The sequence below is a fragment of the Poecilia reticulata genome, linkage group LG11, assembly GCF_000633615.1.
Source record: "Poecilia reticulata strain Guanapo linkage group LG11, Guppy_female_1.0+MT, whole genome shotgun sequence".
Lineage (NCBI taxonomy): Eukaryota > Metazoa > Chordata > Actinopteri > Cyprinodontiformes > Poeciliidae > Poecilia > Poecilia reticulata.
The window spans coordinates 3,842,245-3,864,657 of NC_024341.1; the positions used below are offsets into that span (position 1 = coordinate 3,842,245).

The 22,413-nt window shown below is 37.9% G+C and overlaps 1 protein-coding gene and 1 long non-coding RNA gene across 2 annotated transcripts in view; one reads left to right on the top strand and one right to left on the bottom strand.

The window, feature by feature from the left end:
- khdrbs3 (KH domain containing, RNA binding, signal transduction associated 3) overlaps window positions 1–22,413 on the bottom strand; it is a 150,247-nt gene that overhangs the window by 124,742 nt on the left and 3,092 nt on the right. The window lies entirely within an intron of this gene.
- Window positions 16,054–21,493, top strand: LOC103472011 (uncharacterized). Its single transcript, XR_534784.2, has 4 exons — window positions 16,054–16,168; window positions 17,613–17,681; window positions 18,092–18,185; window positions 19,762–21,493. It is a non-coding gene; the product is annotated as an uncharacterized LOC103472011 (long non-coding RNA).

A 22,413-nucleotide genomic window follows, 5' to 3' on the forward strand; every position in this document is an offset into this window, starting at 1 on the left:
CACACACACACACACACACACACACACACCCCCACACACGCGCACACACACACACACATACACTAATAGATACATAAATATGTCCAAGAATTTGCTGGACTGCCAGCAAATTCAAATCTTGTTTCAAATGAAATGTCCATTTCTGATGTTTGTAAGGCTAATTAAGCAGAGTGCCAATAACTTAGATATAGAATTTTCTTTTATTACTGATGGAAACTTGAGATGCAACACTGAGATATTTTCTATCTTTTTTGTAGAGCTTTGATGTCCTGTCAATCCTAATTTCAGACGATATTTGTAGCCTTCCTGCCATGAGCTGTTATCAGTCACCAAATTTTTTAACATTTATAATTTGTACAGTCTTTAGCATCTTACATTAGCAACTACCATATGAAAAGATGGATTGGTTTAAATTTTAAACATTCCACTGATGTTGAAAATAGCTAGCTTTGTGTTTTTCTCACAGTAGGAACTTCCACACTGAGGAGTGTTGTTCCTGCAACATCTGTGCACGCCGGTATGAGGTGTTTACTAACTGGAAACAGATAAAGAGGTGAATTTCCGCATTCACTGGTCAGGGCCTGTCAAGATAAACGTGACATGAATTCCAAAATGGACTACAAACAGCTCTGTGTGTGCATTAGAGGATTAGGGTGCAGCTACAAAGGCGGCATCAAAAACCATCAAGTCTGAATGTAAAGCTTGGTTTGTTATGAAGATTTATGGATGATAATGAAATTATCATCCAACTCCATATTGTGTAAGGCTCTGTACACACATCCTAAATCATTTCAGCAATTCAGAGCTGTACAGAAAATTATGATAAAGAACGCCCAGCAGGTGCTATAAATCCTCCTTTATTTCCACAGATGTGTCTGAACAGAAGTCGGGTAAATAAAGCGGATCGGAGACAGTGACCTAATACAAAGAATGCAGTGAGGTCCCCTTTGTTTGTGTTTTGTTTTGTAAATCAATGCACTCTCCCTCCATTGATCCTGAATCCGACGCTCCTCCGGCATGCAGGTGTTTCATTTATGCCGTAAGGATTTGCGCGCTGGGCCAGCATTTTCTGACTCTGCTGTGATGTTTTAGCCCACTTTAGTGCCCTTCAAACGTCAGATATGACTGTCACTGCAGACGGATCTTACCCACCTTCTCACCCAGACAGAGAAAGGGATGGGAAAAAAAAAAGTCTTCAATTCCTGGCTCTGAAACGCAATCCAGTCTTCCTCGTGTCTCCCTGGATGTGGCACTCTTATCAGCTCCTCCAGGATGAGGAGCTGTCAATACAACAACCACAGAGAAAGAAAACCGGCCTTTTCTCCTCCCTTGCTCCTCGTATCAACACCCCACATCTTCACGCTGTACCAGCACCGGTCAGATGGCAATTAAATCCTCCCGTGTCCCCCAACCCACCAAATCCCTCTGAGGAGGGGACGGGCCAAACATGAACCACAGATCTATAAACTTGATTTCTATCCATTCACCTCTTTCAGCCTCCTATCGACACGCCGGCTCTTGTGTGGACAGCCGGCTCGCTGTAATTACAGTCGTCTTTGTCAGAGGTGCATTGAATATGACAGAGAGGAATTGAGCTGTGATGTTTGTGATCCAGTTGCTAATGAAGGAGCCGCAACTATGCAGACAGCAGATCTAGCTCACAGAAGCCTCCGTGGCAGAACACTGTGAATCATCTACAAGCTATGTGTTTGCAGGACTGAGCCAAACCAAATATTATAGCGATAAAAAATATCCGTGTATCATGCTATGCATATATTAGTAAGTTTTTAATCCCTACACAAGATAGAAGTATCAACACTTGGAGACATGTGCCATTTCAGGATTAGCTTCTTTTTTTTTTTTTTTTTTGGAGTCAGTCCCAAATGCAATATCCACAAGCTCTAAATACTCACCAGCACATCAAATGCTGGAAAATCTTCCAAAACGAATTAGCTTCCTACAACTCAACTAGAACTTGCTTTTGGCTCAGCTGTTTAGTCAAATTATAGGGAAAGTTCTGAAAATATAGCGACTGTATTGGTTTGCTGTGTCCTCGATAGTTGGTCAAAAAATAGATTCCGGCAGCTAGACGTGGGATAGTTACTGGTATCAGTAGATTTTCTGTCATGAATTGTTTCAATGAGACGTTACAGAAGGTACCAGAGTCCAGTCTCTTCTCCAACACTCCTCGTTACCATGACACCTCACCAAGCCGTGGTGAATCCCCTCACCATGGCTTGGTGAGGGGATTCACTCCTAACAACTAATATTAGCTTTTTGTCACTCTATGCATTAGGAAGTTTAATACTTTCCTCAATAAGTAAATATATTTATAAATTTGATGGGCAATTACTTTAAATTCTAGCTTAAACTTATGTATTTAAGCAAAGTTTAGATAAATAAAAGTTACATGATTACATTGCCTATAATAATCAACATCTTACATTGTATTTGTTTTATATTGCTTCACTTTAGATCACACTTTGTTGCTTTTAGTTAATTTGTGTAAATAACACGAAACTGTCGCACATTTATCTTGAGAGTCTGATACCAGTCAGACTCTGGCTGGTATCAGAGTCTGACTGATACCAGACATTTATCTTCTTCTAATTGAAGAAGATAAATGATCTTCTTCTTCAAGATAAACGTTTATAATGAAAAAAAACTGCAACAAGGCTAAAACAGTGAACAATATAAAGACTTACTCATACCATTGACTACAACAATCCAAGAATATTGGCCACTAGTATTGCATTGAAAATCTAGAAAAAGATTTCATAACACTTTGCAATGGACTTTTATGGAGTATTTTCTGCAACTTCTGCATATAAGTCTGTGTGGACGCGTAGTAGAAACTAAGAGTGGTGGGACAGTGATGTGACACGGGCCACAGACAGACTTTTTTCATAAAATCAGAATGTCGAGGAAGATCTTTGACTTAATTTGCCTCTCCTTTAGACTATCTTGACAGAACACTCACCTCTGATGACAAAAATGTTGGCTAAAATGTGACACGAATGTGTTTCCCCAAAATAAAACCTCAACATACCAATGTGTGACTGTAAATCATGTCATAAATACAAAACAAGTCCAACTTCCCAGACCTGATCATTTTTATATGATAATACTGGTAAAACTGCAACAAGGCTAAAACAGTGAACAATATAAAGACTTACTCATACCATTGACTACAAAAATCCAAGAATATTGGCCACTAGTATCAAATAAAATGGATTCAAAAAATAGGTGAGCCAATACCATTCATTAGCAAGGTACATTTCCCTGTTCCTTTCAATCAACGCAGGAACTAATTAAGCTCAAGCTCCCCACAGTCTTCAGTAAACATTGGCAAAAGTTTAGGTACTTCTTTGGCAACATTTTTGCTGCTGTGAACAGATAAGTATGTAACAACAATCCCATTTTGCAAGCAGATAAATGAAATCCTTCGGTTGAATTCCTAATAAAGTTAAAAAGTCCACTTTGTGAACAGATTATTCCTGGGAAATCTTAGGAAAGGGTTAAAACCCATCTAATGGCTGCATAACTCTGTTTTCACCCTGATATAGCTTGTTATGTCTCAAGCAGCTCACCCATTCTGGCAGTTTAGCCAAAAAACGGTGCAGCAACGTCAACTTTGCTCTCCAATTTGGAGAAAGTGGGAATAATTACCAACATTTTGACAACTGTTACAGCTTTGGACTGAGTTGGCTGTCGATAGTTTGTACTTTCAGTCTGAAAGTCACTTTGCAGAGCCAGCAGGATTATTCTGCTACAGCCAAACTCAACAGGAAGTCAATAAAAAATGTCTAATTAGGTAATCATTTCATGTAATGTAGTCATTTCCAATTGCAAGACTCAGAAAATATCGAAGTATTCCTCAGAAACTGATACAGACAGCGTGCAGCTCCTTATGTCTGAAACAGTTGTCTGATTCTGAAACCACTAAATACTGTAAAAAGGACATTCATATTGAATAACTGCTTGTATTCATTACCGTGGTCATGAAGTAATTTGAGGATGGGAGGAATTGAGATGCATCAAAATGCATCTTTCGACTCTTCAAATTGATTTTCTTTTTTTTTTTTTCTGCTGAAAGCTTTAATATCTGGTTTTATGGGTTTTTTCCCCAATCAAAAGGCTCACAGTTGTGAAGCGCAGCCTACATTTCTGAAGTCTGTGTGCAGATTTTTCTATTTATTTGGGTTACAGGATTCCAAAGGTCCTGACCAAACCTTCAGTGTTGCCACATTTTTTAGAAAGTGTGAGTTTTTCTTTGGTTGTTAGGGTACTAAAAGCACTAGATGGAAGATGATTTTTTTCTCACTTTTCGTTTAAAAAAAAAAAAAAAAAAGTTAAATTCAATTTGACTTTTGGACATCAGTTGATCAGAATTTCTGCTGGACAAATGGAATATTCAACATCAGGAAGGACTGGAAAAAATTGCAAGTTAACATAAGTCAACTTGTTTATCCAGCTTTTCTTGTAAATTTTAACATCTTATTTTTGTTTCACAACCATGTGCCACTTTTTGTAAATCTATTTCATAAAAGTGGAATAAAAAAACTGACATTCAGTTCGTTCAGGTTAATCAACAGATCTGTGAGGCACTGTAGATCTATTCAAATAAGTCCTTTTTAAACACATCTGCTGACTGTAGTGTTTTCGCAGTTTTTTTAAACTCCTACTTGAGACCTAATGAGAGTCTTTATCTTGATTAATCATTAGCAGAAATTAGTCACAAGTAGTAATTAGCTGAGTTGTTTTACGAGAAAATTATATAACGCGGCTAAACTTTATTTAGCTCAAGTTTATCACTGTCCCGGAACGTCATACGTCCACATGCCTATCTTCTCGATTCTTTTTTTTTTTATTTCAACATCAAATAACAGAAAAGAAGACTCGGAACCAGTTGTGAAGGAGGGACAAATATGTTTTTAAAGCTGAAAAAATGACTATTTAAAACTATTCCTCAAGATCAAAATTGCCTAAAAAGAGTCAAAAGGTGATGTTGCTGTTGTTAACAGTTTCTAGGCTGTTTAAGCAGCACCTCTGGGCTAAAAAAAGGCAACTATTAACTGATTTTTCTGGGTTAAATAAACTCTAATCCTGGCCAACGTTCATTAGCCATAAAAAGAGATGTCAGTGTTTGCACTGATATCTCCTTCTGCAGTTAGTGTGACTGCTGTGTGAAGAGAAACAAAATGTAAAAGGCCAAACCGCAGCATTTTCTCACTACTGAGCTATTAAAACACGATCACATTGTAAATCTGTCAACTGACTGCTGAGAAATACATTATTTTTAGAAAATACTTTTTAGAAGAAGTTTGGGGACTTAGCTGTAACTAGTGTAATTATATTTTTTCCCAAGTATTATGTTCCAATATTAAAGATTTTGTTTCTCTCTTTTTTTGTTTTTTTTTTGGATTATGTCCTAAACAAATAGAAACCGTTGTGGGATGTCTGCTGGCACACAAGCTGTTCCTTTTTCATTAATGATTTGTATAATTAAAAACCCCAGACTATTACTTTTATTGAAGCTTCACATCCCTCACAGCGAGCCAGAAAGTCTTTGTTTTCTTGTTGCTAGATGTATTTACTGAAAAAGCGAAAGTATAATAAAACCTCTCCTATGTACTAATGATGGCTGCTGAGAGTGACAGAAATTTAACAAGCTGGGGAAATGAGAGATCCACTTCCAGGTCAAGCTTTAACAAGCCTCTCATTCAGCAAAATCCTAGGTCAACCTCTAGCAAGAAGTGCTGCCAAATGACACGGCGAAGGAGCCATAAGTGAGTGTTGGAAAAAAGAGAGAGAAAAAAACAGATTTCATTACCAGAGGAGAGAGAGGATAATGGGGCTTGTTGTGCGACCTCATGTTTAAGGCTTCGCTATGAGACTTAACGAATGCTTTAACAACCAGCTGGATCTTTACCGACATATACAGCATGTTATCATCAAAAAACCAAGGGGTTCAAAACCTGCCTTTTAATAGAAGGCACAAATTGTTAATGAAGCTTATGTGATTTTCAACAATGCTTTTGGCAGGAGAAGAAACAAGGACAAGAAACAAGAGGGAGACGTCCTGTAAAATCTACAAAACTGGGCTTTAAAAGAGCGTTCCACAACAAGACGGAGGGAATGAACATCCGACTCTCCTCCAACTCTCAGGATAACTCTTCCCTGCTCCAAAAACCCAGAAAATGCACTTTACTTTCATCTACTGATATCCCAGCGCCCTCGCTCATTAAACATTCATGGCCGACGTCACCGAAGCCCCGTCTCTCCCTCCCTCTCTGGCTGTGTTTTCAAAAGGTGAGCAGGACATTTAATACTCAACCCACCGGAGAAGATTAAAGCTGTTAACAGGCACTGATGAAAGAATGATGACATTTGGGAACATTTTTGCCTCCTCGCTTTGTATCAAAATAATACTTCAAGCGAAGGTAGAGGAATGCAGGGAGAAAAAAAAAACTAGATTTGGCACCTGTTATGCTCTAATAACAAGGTTCCTTTGGAGAAGACTGAACATTTTGAAAGAAATTTATTTAAATTGGGCATAAAATAGCTAAAGTGGCAAGGATATGTTTTTAGTCATAGTACAATCCAGACGGAAGACTTTCAGCTAGTTTTACTGGAACATCTGCTGCTTCAGTGTGGTCAACTACACCGACACCACAGAGTGTCGGGAGTCTGGACAGGGAGCGACTCTAACCTACATTCCTGCCATCAGAGATCCAAGGACCGTGAATTCATTTAATCACATTGCATTCAATGCTGCAAACAGGAGTCCTCAAAGTGTTTTAGTCTTTTTCTGGAAGAGAGTGACATCCAGTGCCAAGGCTTGCAGAAGTAAAAAAAAAGGAGAGGGTGGGATGATAAGGGCAGACAGGATCCAAATTGATCAGAGTGTGATACGCATAATTACTCAGTCCGCCTCCATCAATAATTACTTCAGTCTTATTTTTTTGCAGTTACAGCTGTAAGCCCTTTGAGGTATGTCTAGAGCAGGGGTGGGCAACTCCAGGCCTTGAGGGCCGGTGTCCTGCAACTTTTAGATGTGTCTCAACTTCAACACACCTGAGTCAAATAATGAGGTCGTTAGCAGGACTCTGGAGAACTTGACTGCACTTGGGAGGTGATTCAGCTATTGGATTCAAGTGTGTTGGACCAGGGAGACATCTAAGAGTTGCAGGACACCGACCCTCAAGGACCAAGATTGCCCACCCCTGGTCTAGAGAGTCACATTTTTTACCAATTTTTCTTTTGCTCAATAGTCTAAATTGTCAGATTGAATGGTAATGCGATTGCATTGTTTTGTTCGCAGGGAGGTGTCCAATTCTCCCACTCAGCTCCTTCAGACTAGCCAGCAGCAACTAGCAAACACCTGGGGAACTGTGAATAACTGAGCTAATTATTCAACCTACTTCTTAGTGTAACGCTGGTAAAAATGTTAAAGGGTTAATAGAGGAGCCATGTTGTGATGACTTCCGGAAGGCAGAGTTTCAGAAAGGGCAGGAGTTTCTTAAAGAGACGGAGACCTAATTTCATGGCTGGAGAACACATAATACAGCCACTTTAATCTTGCCATATTTAATGCTGCATTCAGGAAGAAAAGGATTTTCAGACACAGTCAACTCCGCAGCATGTCAGGCTCTTGTTGGAAGTGTTCGATATCTCATGCTTTTAGGATTAGACTTACAGAAGTAAGAAAGAAGACTGCTTAGAAAGTGGGCGCTTTAATACTTCCAAGATTAGAGGAATGCGAGGGACAGAGAGTTTGCTAAAGTGTACAAATCCTACCAGCAACAAAAAATATTTTAAAAAATCTTTAACCTTGGATATTTCTATCATGTCATGCTGATGTTTAAGGGGTGCTCCAAACCATAATATTGTACCTAACGCCTTATTTACCGAGAGCGCAGCTGACTTACACCATCTGTTTGGAGAGCAACAGGCGCCGACAGACGCACTGCCAGCAAAGAGGCACAAGGTCCCCGGGCTTATCTGGGAAGAGGTGTGCCGCTGCTCCTCGGCACCGGCGAGGTGGAACGATAAACATAATTAAATTGAGTTGGATTACATAGAATGGATCGGATCAGTTGGGAAGGCGGAGAAGCTAATCCAGTGCAATCCTCTCTGTAGAGCCGCCAGCCACACAAAATCACATAAATGGAGAAGGTGGAGAGGAGAGGCGGGGGATCAGATGGAGGTGAGGCTGGGGGACACGGAAAGGACCTAGTCGATAAAGAAATGGGCTCCAAAGTCAAATCCGGATGAGGAGTGTTGTGCGGAATGAAAAAAGGAACTGGGTCAAACGCTCATTTTAAAAAATGATCATAAAAAGGCGTTAGTGTACGTGAGCGGCTCGTAGGAATTATTGAGCAAAGCTTTGTCTAAAATGAATTTTCATAAAGCCATTTATCAGGAGGAAATTAAACATATTTCAAATGCGTAGAAAAAAAGACTCCCAGTCTACCTTCACCAACCCCCCAAGGTTGAATCTTCCTCTTTTGTTCCTGATTTTGGTGCAATCCCCTTAAAGATAACCTTTCCCCAGGGAAAGACTCTCCTACCAACCGTCACCTATCCTTTTTTTTTTTTTACACCTCCCTCCCTTTGTCTCTCTGCCAGAGCAAACAGACAGATCATAGAACACAGCCGGGTGTTTTTCACAGGTTCTCAAACTAATCTGGTGTAATCCCAGTCTGTCCGTATCTCATCTTGAGCAGCGCATCATCATCCGGTAAAACGATGAAGTCATCTCAGCGGACGGTGACGTCGAGGCCTCCTGTCATCTGATCCATCATCTTCTACAGATGAGAACGGTTTGTGTGGTTATGTTTCTTGGGTTTTTACCTAAATGCTATCACAGGTCATTGTAGGGTCATTGTAGAGAGATTAAAACCCGGCATAAATTAGCCTTAATCTCAGAAATGTTTTAGAAAATCACATGTAAATTTCTACGTTTTAAGTCCAAAATATTTGCTAGGAAAAAAAATGAAATTTTGAGAATAATTTCAGAAAAACCTTTGAGAAATTTTATAAGTTTCAAAAGTTAAAACAGAAAATTTCCAAAAGTTGGTCATTTTCAACTTTTGGAACTCAGAAATTTTCAAGCTTTTTCTAGAGTGTTTTGGTGGAAGTTCATTCCTTTTTTTTCCCTCTATCTACAATGGCCCTACAAGGCATCATAAAATGCAAACTTTTTCTTGAAAAAAAGAGAAAATATACACATCAGCACCAGAATCTAAAAATCTAAACCGTGGATCAAAGAGCTTGTATGCACCACATCTCTAAATGATCTCTTTACCGGAGAGGCAGGATATCAACTTTCAGAGTTCTGCTGCCTTAACAAGTGCAGTTTGCATTATTAAAGCGGCTCTGGCTGGACGCTTTAATTGAGTCTCCTCATAGATGGTCGTCTTCGCAGAAGGGTGGGAGCAAGCAGGCCGTCGGCAGTGTCTAAATGCAGGAAGAGGAGGAGGAGGAAACCTACATCTTCTGGTGTTGAAATATGAATGCAGCACTTGTAGTGAGCTGTACGCTCAACACGGAAATTTGGCAGCAGAGCCCAGAAAACACTTTGCTTTAGGTTGAGGCTAGAAGGACTGGCAGAGGTGTGAGGAAGCACTGATCAATAGAGGAAAACATGCTGGAGCAAACAGCTCAGGTTGCAGATAGCAGCTGCAACTGGATTTTCAAATAAACTGTTAAAAAGAGACATTCTTTCTCCTCACTCCATTATAAATGTGCTTAAAACTTTGTCAGTATTTTGCCAATGTTGAAAAGACGTAGATTCACAATTGCGATATTTCTATTAAATACGAAATGTAACTAAAACCACCCACAAATAACTTTGTTCATGCGACAAGCCATAGGAAAACACGCTGCACCGTCATCCTCCTATCACTTCCTGTCATCTTCATTGTCTTTTCTGCAAGTAGCAACATCCCGTTATTGATCACATGACAAGACAATGAGGTGGAAGTTTGCTTCCAAAACCTTTTCTCGAAAAACATGAGTTTTTCCAAAATTGGCATGTTTCCACTGAGCAAATTCATTTTTGTAATTCCAATTTGCACAATTTTAAGGTCAGTGGAAACGCAGCTATTGTCGAATACAACAATGATTCTAAACTTCACATGCTTTAGGTTAGTTAGGGTCACCAAAATTATTTCTACTTGCTAAATTCCAGAATAAAGAAAAAGAATGTCAGACGTTTACTTACATTTTCTTAGTTTTTGGGAAAATTGTCTTTTAAACTGGATGGCCCATTATTCCTGACAGAACTGGTGTGACCGAGTCAGGCAGCTATTTAGCTCTGTCCACCCATTTCCTGAGAGACTGAGACCTCGGATTCAAAACATTGACTTTATAGTCCATAACTTACTTGGTTGTATCATTAAAGTCATTGTCCATTTGGAACAGTCATTTGTGCCCAAGCTTTACGTCTGGGCTGATGTCTTTAGATGCTATGTGACGTCCTACAACCAATCGAAACTGAGTTTTTAATGTGGCTTTAGGAGTAATGGCTACTCTCTCACTGACTGACAATCAGCCCATGATGGCAGCAAATAGCACAGTAAAGCAAATAGTAACCTGTAGTAAGAACAGCATGGCGTTTTATGTTTGATCTAATGTTGATAGAGAACAGAACTACTCTTCTTCCTGAACGGTATGATGCCTGAACCTTCCCATGGTGTTTATACCATGGGAAGGTATAAACACCATGTATAATTGTATAATTGCTCGAACAGATGAATTGCCACCATTAGTTATCTGAAAAATTGTACCACAGGATTAACTAGGCTTATGAAAGACCACAATTCTCTTCCTGATCTTTTGATTTGTGATTTTGCCATAATGTGACACAAGGAAGCAGTGTGTTTGAGGTGTCACCTTAAAATATATCAATAGATGTGACTCCAGTTGGCACAACTATTGTGAATTAGAAAATTACAAAAGTCTAATTGTTTTAAGACATAGTTCTGTTATTATTCTGATTTTCCACAAATAGAAATTACTTTGGTAGTCCTAGCCAACTTAAAACAAGAAATGTTTCATAGAATTTAATAGATCTTTTTGACAGAGTATCTAAATATATGGTTCAAACGTTTTGTAGGAACTCATTAGTAATACTTTGAGTAAAAACATACATTTTAAGTTCCTGTGATCTTCTGTTCAGCATGTTAGGCAATGACGACAACAGAATTTAGGCACCCAGAAAGAATAGTTCAATTTAGCTGTTCTTGGTCCTCAGGCAGACCAGTGTTACATATGCAAATGATTCAATTTACAAAGTTCTGGAAAGCTTTGATTTACTACCACAAGTGGATCAAAGAATCACTCCAGCTGTATTTGAATCACAAGTGGAAGGACTCCTCCAAGCACATTCATGTCTACTGACACCTTTATTGGGCAGTTTTGGTCTTTATTTACCCAGTAAACGCATAGAAAGTTGGATTTTTTTTTAGCCTAGCGTCCATACTTAAGTAACCAACCAAACAAGTAAGTAAGTAATCCCCTTTCACAGGTCAGAAACTACAGATTGCTGGCCAAAATACAAAACATCAAAACACAGGAGATAAAACAGAAGAAGAAATAAAACAGCATACAAGAGACAAAAACAAAGTAAAAATTAATAAGAAGCCAAATGAACAAATGTGTCTTCAGCTTCCTTTTAAAAGTAGAGAATCAAGACAACGCTAAATTAAAGTTGCTGCTTGATTTGAGTTATTTGACTGTTAGGAGGAATAATTAACATTTCAGTTTCATCACAACTAACCTGCAGTAAGTCGTCACTGAGCCACTGTTTGACATTACTAATGCAGTTTATCAAAACGGACAACTTGCGGTATTCAGAAGGTAAAGGAGCAATATAGCTGAATATCATCAGCATAGAAATGATAAGACATGTGAAAACTGACTTACTATTGGGCCAAAGGGGAAAAGATGCAAAATAAAGAGTATAGGCTGAAATACTGAGCCCTGAGGTACCCCACACAGCAGGTACTTGGATTCTGACATTATCTGATTTACAGAAAAACTAAATGCTAGGAGATTAACCACTCCAATGAAATGGAGCCTGATAGACCGACTCCATTCCATAGCCTGTTACTCAGCCTTAATCAAGATACTGAAAGTCAAACTCCATGGACCTATTTGATCAACCACAACCTAATGTATGGATTTTTAAAAATACATATTTTATGTTTATATTTTAACTGGATATTAGTGTTGCCTTTTCTACGTCTATTGAGTGAAATTTTGCTCATGGATTTAGTGTAACTGAGAATCTGACAATCAGTCAAGACAGTGACAGAAAGTCACCAGATACATTGCTTCATACTTCATAGAAACATGGCACAGTTTTAGTGTAAAGCAACAGCTCACCACGTTCGGTCTACAGATGTCACAGTGGCTTAGTGTTGGAACCTCTTGGTGTAAGAGGGCAACCACCCACTGTGCAACAATTTCCACAAGAGTAAATCCAGTATACACAACTCAGACACTTTGGTGGAGTGTCTGTAATGTATTGCTATATTTAGGTTCTCCAGATTCTAAACATGTTACGTCCTTGCAAAGTGAATTATTTACATACCCATCACTGGTCTGTGTGTGTACTAAACTATGCCCAAACTGGGTCAGTCCTTCTTGCTTGACCTGATGCTTTAGTGTTGTGTGAAGTAGCCGTGTCTTCATGATGTGGAACAAAAGAATAACTTGGTCTTTAATGCTAATTTTACTATAATTCAGTTTTTGCAACACAAGCATGCAGGCAGAACTGCTATCTGAAACATTTGTTCTCAAGTATACGGACTACAGTATCAAATCTAAAAATCCAGAAGAAGTGAGGCAAAATTAGCATTTTTGTTTTTCCACTCGACATGAATTTAAACACATAATTTACTTTTCCTGTATTGTTTCCATCCAATCAGCTACTTTAAAAGTGAACTACTAGTAAAAAATCTCCAGCTATGCATACTTTGATGGTAATCAGAAGAAAAAAAATTAATAACTGGACTCTACACTGGGGAAAGGGGATCAGACAAGATGAGCTACCAGTTTTTCTTCCTGGGGCATAAGAAACTGCCAATCTCTCAGAGCCTGCGGCGTCTCAGAGACATGCAGAGAGTGCCATTTTGCATCAGATTCACACACGCCAACAACAATCAATGGAGATAACAAATTTTCTTTGAAGAATGTTTATTTATGGAAATAAAATACAGTCACTCAATGGTGTCGAGTTCAATACCATAGTGGAACAGCAATCTTTGAACGGCTATGAACCTGTAGGTATACAGGCTTGCAAAAGTATTCACTTTTTGTCAAAATGTTTTGTTACACAAAGGAAATCTCTTCATGTTCCAAACTACACACCACTTTGGGTTTGTCTATTACACGTAACGAAGCAAAATGTATGAAGTTTAAGCAGTATAAATACTTTGCCAAGACATTGTGCAACAAAAATGTATCTTTCTCTGCTCTTTGTTGGGTGAATTATCAAATATGAGTGTCAAAGCCATATTTGGAAGTTGCTTTCTCAAAAAATATCAATATTATATAGACTGGCTCTATGAAACACACATAAGGCCTGTAAAAGTTTTCTGATTGGATTTTGAGTCTTAGGAAATGAGAACTATAACATTCAAGGTTCTCTGTTGACTTCTGCTGGTTTAACAAGCTGCATTTGCTGCTTCATTCACAGTTTTGTTAGGATTAGTATCCAAAGGAAGTTATCATTAAAAAATTTAGCACATTTAAAAACCTATGAGGTATCACACTGATTTAATACATTTATCTGTGAGACTGACTTCTGAAATCAATTTCAGTAAAAACCTGAAATGGTAGGAATGAAATAACTCTGTCAGATGGAATTCATAAGAGAAGAATAAATAATCTAGAAGAATTATTTAAGGGTGTAAGAGAAAACGGAAGAGCTGTGTAAAAGAAGATCTGTCAGATCATTACAATTTTGGATTTCGGTTATTTATTATCTGGGTGGACTTAGAATTCAAGGTTTGTTTACAGTCATACTATGTCAGATTTAAGCACCTCATTGATAACCAGTATGTTAGTTTAGCTACAGGTAAGGTTGGAAAACTCTGGGAATCCTCAGTCTCAAAGTTATCCCATCAATTTCCTGGAATTTATATGAATTAACAGAAATATATATTTACGATGCCTAAATAACATAAATAGAGCCCATTGCTTACTGCAGGAATATTACAGCCACATGACCTACATGACCTGTCCAGTCCTCCATCACATGAACAGATTATTTCCAGAACCCTCAACTAATGGGGCCTAAACTAGGAGAAGACTAGACTACTATAAAACAGCAATGTTTTTATCACATTATTGGCTAAATATGATTCATTTGGGGCAATACTGATTAGCTTACAAATATTACATGGATTTATGCCTATGACCAAACAAAATGTTTATTTTTAGGTTTACAGGGTTTCCCTCAGAGCATAATAAGCCTGACAGGCAACCAGGCTTTACTTGTCCCTCCACCAGGCTAAGCGTTGTTTGTTTATTATCAATTGAGTTTTTAATACAGCAGTAATATTGACAATATAGACGGGTTAAGCTAGGTTTATAGTTAAGGCACTGAACTGGGAGCATCAACTACACCGTCGCTGAACCTGCTCCATGTTATGATGCCTCAGTTGTTGACTGGTGTTTTTCATAACTTTGTATTTTTGTGTTTTTATGATGTGAAGCACTCTGAACTGCCTTGTTGCTGTAATGTGCTGTACAAATATACTTGATTGATTGATTCAGTCAATTTAACAAATTACATAATTAATTCACAAACACATGCTCTTACAACTCTTACTAATGCATGCGTGAAAAGGAAGAAAGAAGAAGAAAAAAATCTTGTAAAAACCTGTCCCCACTTCACAGAATCAATTTTCATGGCCATATACATTAAAGTTTCTGTTTTGGACTATTTCTAAAATTCCCCCAGCATAATCTTTAATCGAACGTTTCCGCCTGTTACAAACAGCGCCAAGAAACAGTCCGGTAAAAAGTAGATCTTCTGTATCCGAGTGGCGAATGAGTGAAGCCCTTTTCTCCCCAGCTCTCTCATGCTGCCATAATGACCGAGAACATGCACCCTGCATTAGCAGTGAAATCAAAGGACCCATTGCAGGGCTTGTCGTATCTGGAAAAAGGGAATCTGTCAGGTGTTTTAGCTGGAGTCTGCCTGCATTAGCGCTGCCCTCCACTTCACCCCTGCAATCCAGCGGGAGCTGCTGCGAAGGAGACAGAGCTCTGCAAACACCGCACAGCAGTCCCATCCCCGCTGAGCAGCGCTCCGCTAATTGTCTAAATGCAAAGTGTGCCTCTGAAGCTGCTCCTCTCACAGTTCACTCGCGGGTTCAGGTTAACCTTATCTGCAGGTCGAATCGGGACTCGGGTCACGGCCGCTGACAGATTCGGGGTTGTAGGTGTGTTTTAACCTCCACCTCATGGTGAGCCGAGTCAAAGTGTGTTTACCCAGCGGTATAGCATTATCAATGCTAAGCATTGCTTCGATGGCATAAATGTCTGTCTTTGTTCTCATAGGGGCAAAAACTGATAGGTAAACACGCTGATGAGATGGAAACATTATCAGGTTGTTTTTGTACCTACACCTTTGCAGGGGAAAAGTATTTGTTTTTTTTCTTTACTAGTTCATGTTGTTTATGTAATGCAAACGCAGCTGGAATCCTGCTGTGGACTATCCAATTAAGAAGCACAAAACATGGAGCCTTACGTGTTGGAATTCACTTATAGGGTTCAAACTGGGCCACAACTCCTAAACAACAAAAAAACTTTTTTTATTTATTTTAGCTAAAAGACAACTTTTTGCTTGTAAAAAGAAGCACTGCTAAGACTGTGATGATACATAATGCATTTTTTTTACCTCAAGTTTGTGCAAGTGTTTACTATTTTCTGAGTCAGCAGTTGAGGAACACAAGTCATGCAGCACAGGAAAGTGCTTTTCTGGCAACTGAAGCTGGTCAAGGTTTCCAGTCGTAATTTTTAAAAAAAACATAACCACAAATAGACTTTTCTTTTACTATTTTTCTTTATGGTTATTATGAATGTAGCTGCAGCACTCGCTGTTCGGGGGAGAAAAAGAAAGCTGAGCAATAACTGACATTGCCACCTGGTAGGGAGATTCTCCTTCAACAAATTTAAAAAATACACTTAAATGTTAATGTTTTGTAGCAGTTTGAGCAAATCCTATTCTGTTAATTTTCACATCCAGAAAAATGGAAATGAAAGCCAAAAATCTCTTGCGTATCTGACATGTATTTCAATGGCAAACAACAGAAAGCAGATTTAGGTAACTAACACTTCAGTTTATCTGATACTGTCACCATAACAAATTTTGCTTGGCGATAAATTGCCCCAGAAGTTATTGCAATAAACAATAATATTGGTGTTCTGAAACCACTTTCAATCAAAATGATGGTAAACGCACGATAAATCAAGAACACATTCTCAAAGATCAATACACTTTAAGTTCCAATGAACATTTAATACTGAAACTGGGAGTCATTTTAAATATCAAAAATAAACAAAACAACTGAAACAACAAAATAAATGAATTATGAAGTCTCTGTAAAGACAATTATCCTTCAAAAAATGAGGTTAGTTGAGACCAAAGCACCAGACTGAAGACTTTTGCTATCCAGTTTTTGGTAGAAAGAGAGAAAACAGAAAAGCAACAAATCATGCAAATGAAAATTGAACTTGTTTTGATTTGACATGTGATTATTGCAACAGGCCTCAGCATATATAATTTAAGGTCCAATTTAACAGCGATCCAATATATGTTTTTTTAGACATGTCAAAAATTTATATGCAACTCAGAAACTACACTAGGCAGACACTATGTACTGGAAAAATGTATTTCCACTTAAATGCTTCCAGTGGCTCCAACTGAATGGCAGCCTGACCTATTTTCTGATTCAAAGTTAGCTAATAATTACCAGTCCACTTGGCAACCACCATAGACTGTAAGCATGGAACTGCCAGCCAACAACAGTCAGATGATTATTAAGCTTTAAAAATGGGAAAGGAAAACACCAACATGACAACAGTGGTAATTTATTGAGTCATGACAGCAGAAAGTAAATTTTACACCCTTCATCCCTTTGTACACACATTTGCCCACTCAGCACATTTTTAGACAACAGCATAACAGCAGCATTAAAACACAGAAACGTCCATAATCTGAACTATAAAGGTCTGTTTCTTATTCAACCTTAGGATCAGAAGCTCATAATCAGTTTCTGATTATGACCAATCAGAAGCTGTTCACTGATGATGCTATGATGCAAAATGAAAAAAAATAAATAAAAAACATGCATTATCATAGTTTGCTAGCACGAATAAAACTGTATCTGAGTGGTCCACATGTTCCTTACATAGTGTACTACATAATGTTTAGATGGTCTGTGTGAGCCTTCTTCAATATATTTTAGACAAAGCTAATGAAGACCAGCAGAAATACAGAAACATTAGAACGGTTATCTGTGTCAGCAATGCGCAACAGAAGGTCTGAATCTTCCATTTACTAGGAATTAAAAATTTGTTTCATCAAACAGGCTGCAGCAGATACACAATTCCCTGGAAAATTGAGAGGAAGAGGAGGCGACAGGACAGATGAGTAAGAGGTATGAGTAAGTATATGCAGTAGAAACTAAGAGGTAGAGGTATGAGTGAGCAGTGGTTATTTAAACTTTTTTTATTCCCTAAACAGCTCAGACAAACTGCAAACTTTGAGCTATTTTTCTCTTCAATGTTGGATTAGTTGTCTGTTTAAAGATTTATTTAAAGTCTACCATTCAAAGTGTGTGAATAAAACACAAAAAGAAATGTCAGAAATATGATGTGAAGTCTCCAAATACTGCAACAACAAATGGCCGATTAATCAACATTTCAGGAGCTGTTGAAGGTTCACTAAAAACTAAAGGCAGACACTAGGGAGGCAAGGGTCGTGACAAAGTTTCCATTTTTTAAATATTTATTTTCCAAGCTCATATTTTTAGATTGTTTTTTTGTCTATTTACGTAACATTCTCAAGGTTAGGCACAAGATATCTACCTCCAATAGGAGCATCAAAGTCTGGAGGCCTGAAGGAAAGACAAGCTGTGGAATGGCATGCAAGTTTTGGATAAGTAATAACTTTAGGACAAAAAACAAGTTATAGTGTAATTTCATTACAGATTTTTATTTTTTTCAGCTAACATAACAAGGAAAAATTATGAAAATTGAAACACATTTTCTAATTCAGGTCCTCCTCAATGGTTACTCAAATTTCCCATCATGCCTTTCTTATAGATTGAGGTAAAGTAAGATGCCAACAGAAAGTTTCGGGGAGGGGGGTGGGGTTCATACATGGCATACATATACAGCCAGCTGAAAGACTTCTGTTTGTAAAATTTTAAAGTTACATTTGGAAAGCTACAATTAGCATATCTGTTAAGCAGCAGCCTGCAGGCCAGCTGCCCCTGCAAACAGTTAATTACAAAAAGAAAGAAAACATTCTGGGGAAAAAAGCACTTACTACTATATTTTGTGTTCATTCCATACCTTTTGTATAATAGCAGATATCATTATCATATATGTTCCATTACTTTTGTCAGAAAAGCAACAGAATCATTTCTTGCAATCTTTAGAATTTTTTTGTAGATTGCTATTAATACTTCAAGGTGTTTAGTAGGAGATTTTTCCCCCCAGAATTTGATTCAGGTGAAGCAAAAACTTTAGAGTTCTGGGTGGAACATATTTACAGAAGGGCTTTTTTTTCCATCTTAAATCCAAAATGTATATATTGTTCATATAGATGTTTCAGACTGTATGTGCAAATCAATGATTAATTGATTGCTAAATTAGTTGACAATAACCAATTAATCTGATTAATCATTTCATCCCAAATGACGAACTGAATTTAAGGTTATCTTAAATGCAAAGTGTATATATTTTTGTAGTCTCAGCTACATTACTGCTCTGACTGTGTGTCAATGGCATGTTTTAAGTCTATATACTCAAGTTAACGATTAATCGATTACTAGGTCGATTAATCACTTTTAATCCGATTGTTTCAGCTCCAAATGACAGTCAGTATATATTCTTAGCAGAACTGAGCGCTTACTGTTGTTGATCTAATGTAATCTTTTCTGCTTTAGACACTGATTGTAGGCATGCAACTGAGATGAATGCAGGTGACCTACAGCTGCCTGAATGCCTCCCCACACACATACACACATATGCAGAGATGCTGCTCTGCTGAAACACAGCATGCCACGCTCTCTGCACAGACACGGCTTCAGGCACTTATTTCACAAAGTCAGCAAATGGACGTTCTTTTAGCCACATTACATCTCGCGGGTCTTATTGTCACAATCGGAAAGCGTGCCTCGCCGCATTTACTTTATTTTGAGTTAGTGCGAAAAAAAAAACTACAGCAACCTTATTTAGCAGTTAGGGGAAGAAGGCATGCAGCGGGTCAGGTCCTGTTTTTATTTATTTCCTCCAACAACAGCAAGATTAGTGGAGAAAAGCTTTTTTTTGGTCATAAATGAACATCAGTGGTTGACACGGGGGATATAAATGTTATTTACAGGCCTGCATGGAGGAAGGAATTAATTTAATGCACCTTATGCTGCACTGTTTTTTTTTCATACCTGAAAGCTCTTCATTAGTATGCTGCGGAGGTTTTTTTTTCTTTTTTTTTGCTCTCTCTTCTTTCAGTTTAAGATTTTTTTCCTCCAGCTCCATGTGCCTGCTGCCGACTCTATGAGGCTTGTCACAGAGCAGAGATACGCCGCAAGTGGGAGAGGGGATCTCAGAACGGCACCGAACTTATCAAAGCAGCATGCTTCGTCCCCGAGCTCCCAACACAATGCCCTGCTTCACTTTTCTCAATCCTCCTCTTCTTTTTTTTTTTTTTTTTTTCTTGAATGGAAGAAAAAAAATTACCCCAGGACTCCAGTCCTGGGGTAATCTCACTTTTGCTTATTTGCACACAAGTTAGCAGAGTAACCGGGCCACCGTCCCCTCCCACCCCTCCTGTTTCTTGCATCCCCAGCCAATTGCATAATCAAGGCCAGAACTCATCAGCGAGATGGCAGGAGAAGAAGCTCTATTAAGCCGCATCGTGTTCCATCTGCTGTGTAAGAGAGCGATAACGGTATTTACAGTTTTTTGGCCAAATTTCTGACTTCTGCTTACTTTAGGAAATGTCATGGATTAATTTCGACGCCGCGTCCAACTGAAGTGTTTGCCCTGAACATCCCCCCCCTTCCCAAACCTCCAGTGGGAACAACAACTTTATTGGAAGGGAAACGTGAAGAACATGTGTCACGGATAACATTTTAAATTTAAAAAGGCAATGACTTCTCTCCTTTTCTTTTCTTCACTTGTTCTGGATCAGACTTGCTCCCTGGTATTTGATCTTTTTTTTTCTTGTTCTGGAGGCTTGTCAGCAGTTGTTGGATACTGTTTTTTCAACACCGTTTCTGTCAGAGGATAATTTGAGCTTTTAGCAAAAACATACATATTAAAACCCAGATTTGAATAACAAATACCGATGTGATTTGATGTAGTTTTCTGGGTGAAATCAATCTACTTTTACTCTAAATTAATCAGCTACTGAAAGATGCATTACCCATAGTTTGTCATTTGGAACAAGACTCCCATCTGCAACTTATACACACACAGTCATTAGAGGCGTTATTGCAGCATGCACCCAAACAGAGAAGAGAGACATTCCTTTGAAATCTAGAGCAGCTTCATGTAATGCTTTTCAGATTTTTTTCAATTCATCTGTATTTCTATACACTTTTATATGTATTCCTGGCTGATTATCTTTTTCATTATCATGGAAAAAATGTTCATTATAAGAATGAGTCATCCTGTGAGCAATTTTTCCTCTGTTGGTTCCAGTAAATGCAGAGTTCACACACCTATCAAGTATTTGACTTTCTCCTCAGTTTATTATGAGTTCTATAGGAGTTTAATAATGATCTGTTCATGTCGTCCTGTCGTCCTCCAAGCAGAGAAACATGTAAAACACAGGACACCAGCACTCTCCTGCTCCAGTTCTGCAACTACTCTATGTAACTGTTGTAGTGAAGCAGCATATGTCCTAATGGGCACATGTTATTTTAGAAAAAGTAATTGTTTTCATAGGACTTTGACTGTGTACAGCAACAAACGCCAAAAAATATGATAAACAATAGATTGTACAGTTAATTTCTAATGAAATGTCCCCGTTTCAAAACCTAATTATAGTGCAATACAGCTGGTTGATGCAAACCTTTGTAAGATGTGAAAAGTTCTCTATAAACTACATTTTTCTCTGATTTATGTGTTAAATAAAACTTTTCACTGATGTTTAATAGACATTCTGATTGTTTGTTGCTTATTTGAATGGGAACACTTGTTTAGTATAATACCAAGCACTATAACATTTACAGCCTTAGCTGCACATCCTCAGACGGACAGTAGACTTTAAAAATATTGAAGCAAGTTTATTAGAAATATATCCACCAAAAAATAAAAATACAATTTTATCGATTGGAATTATTTAATGTTTTCACTAAGAGTAAGCATTCATGTTTATTAAAAATTTTTAATCAAGGTTTCTTTTTTAATCTTTGTTATTAAATTACACAGATGCTGTGACTGGATATTTGTATCCAATATGATTTTTTTATATTAAATTTATAAAAAGAAATAAAACGTCTGCAGCTGCCGTTTGAATCCTGCTTATTTTGATGTCAGAGAACGTGAACAACAGTTTTCACTGGCCGTGCCACAGCGGTACTCCCCACTCCTCTACCTGTTTCTACAGTGTTAGTTAACTGGGCGAAGTAAAGAAATTATCCTATTTTCTCTTTGTAAAAAAAAAAGAAGAAAACAAAAACAATAACTTCCTTTTCAAGATCCTGCAGCTTTGGAACCATCGTTGACAACAAGCTGCAAGGCGGCATTGTGAAAAAACTAAATCTTACCAAGTATTTTTGGTCTAGTTTCTTGCACAAATATCTTACACTTGAAATGAGACAAAACTAACTTACAGTAACTTTTCATCCAGATACAGGAGCTTGTTGTGAACAATTCCTTAATATTAATGGAAAAAGTACTAGTTTCAGTAGATTATGTCACTTATAATAAGACACTTTTCCAATGATATAAGTGAAATAATCTGCCAATGGAGCTTGAACTTTTTCATCAATATATAAGGAATTATTGACTAAAGTCAAGCTCCTGTGTCTTGCTGGAAAGTTACAAATAAGTTATTTTTGTCTTGTTCCAAGTTCACCAAGATATCTGCAATAGGAACTAAACCCAAAAAACTTGATAAGCTTTGTGTTTTTGCAGTGAGCTGAAGATTTGCTA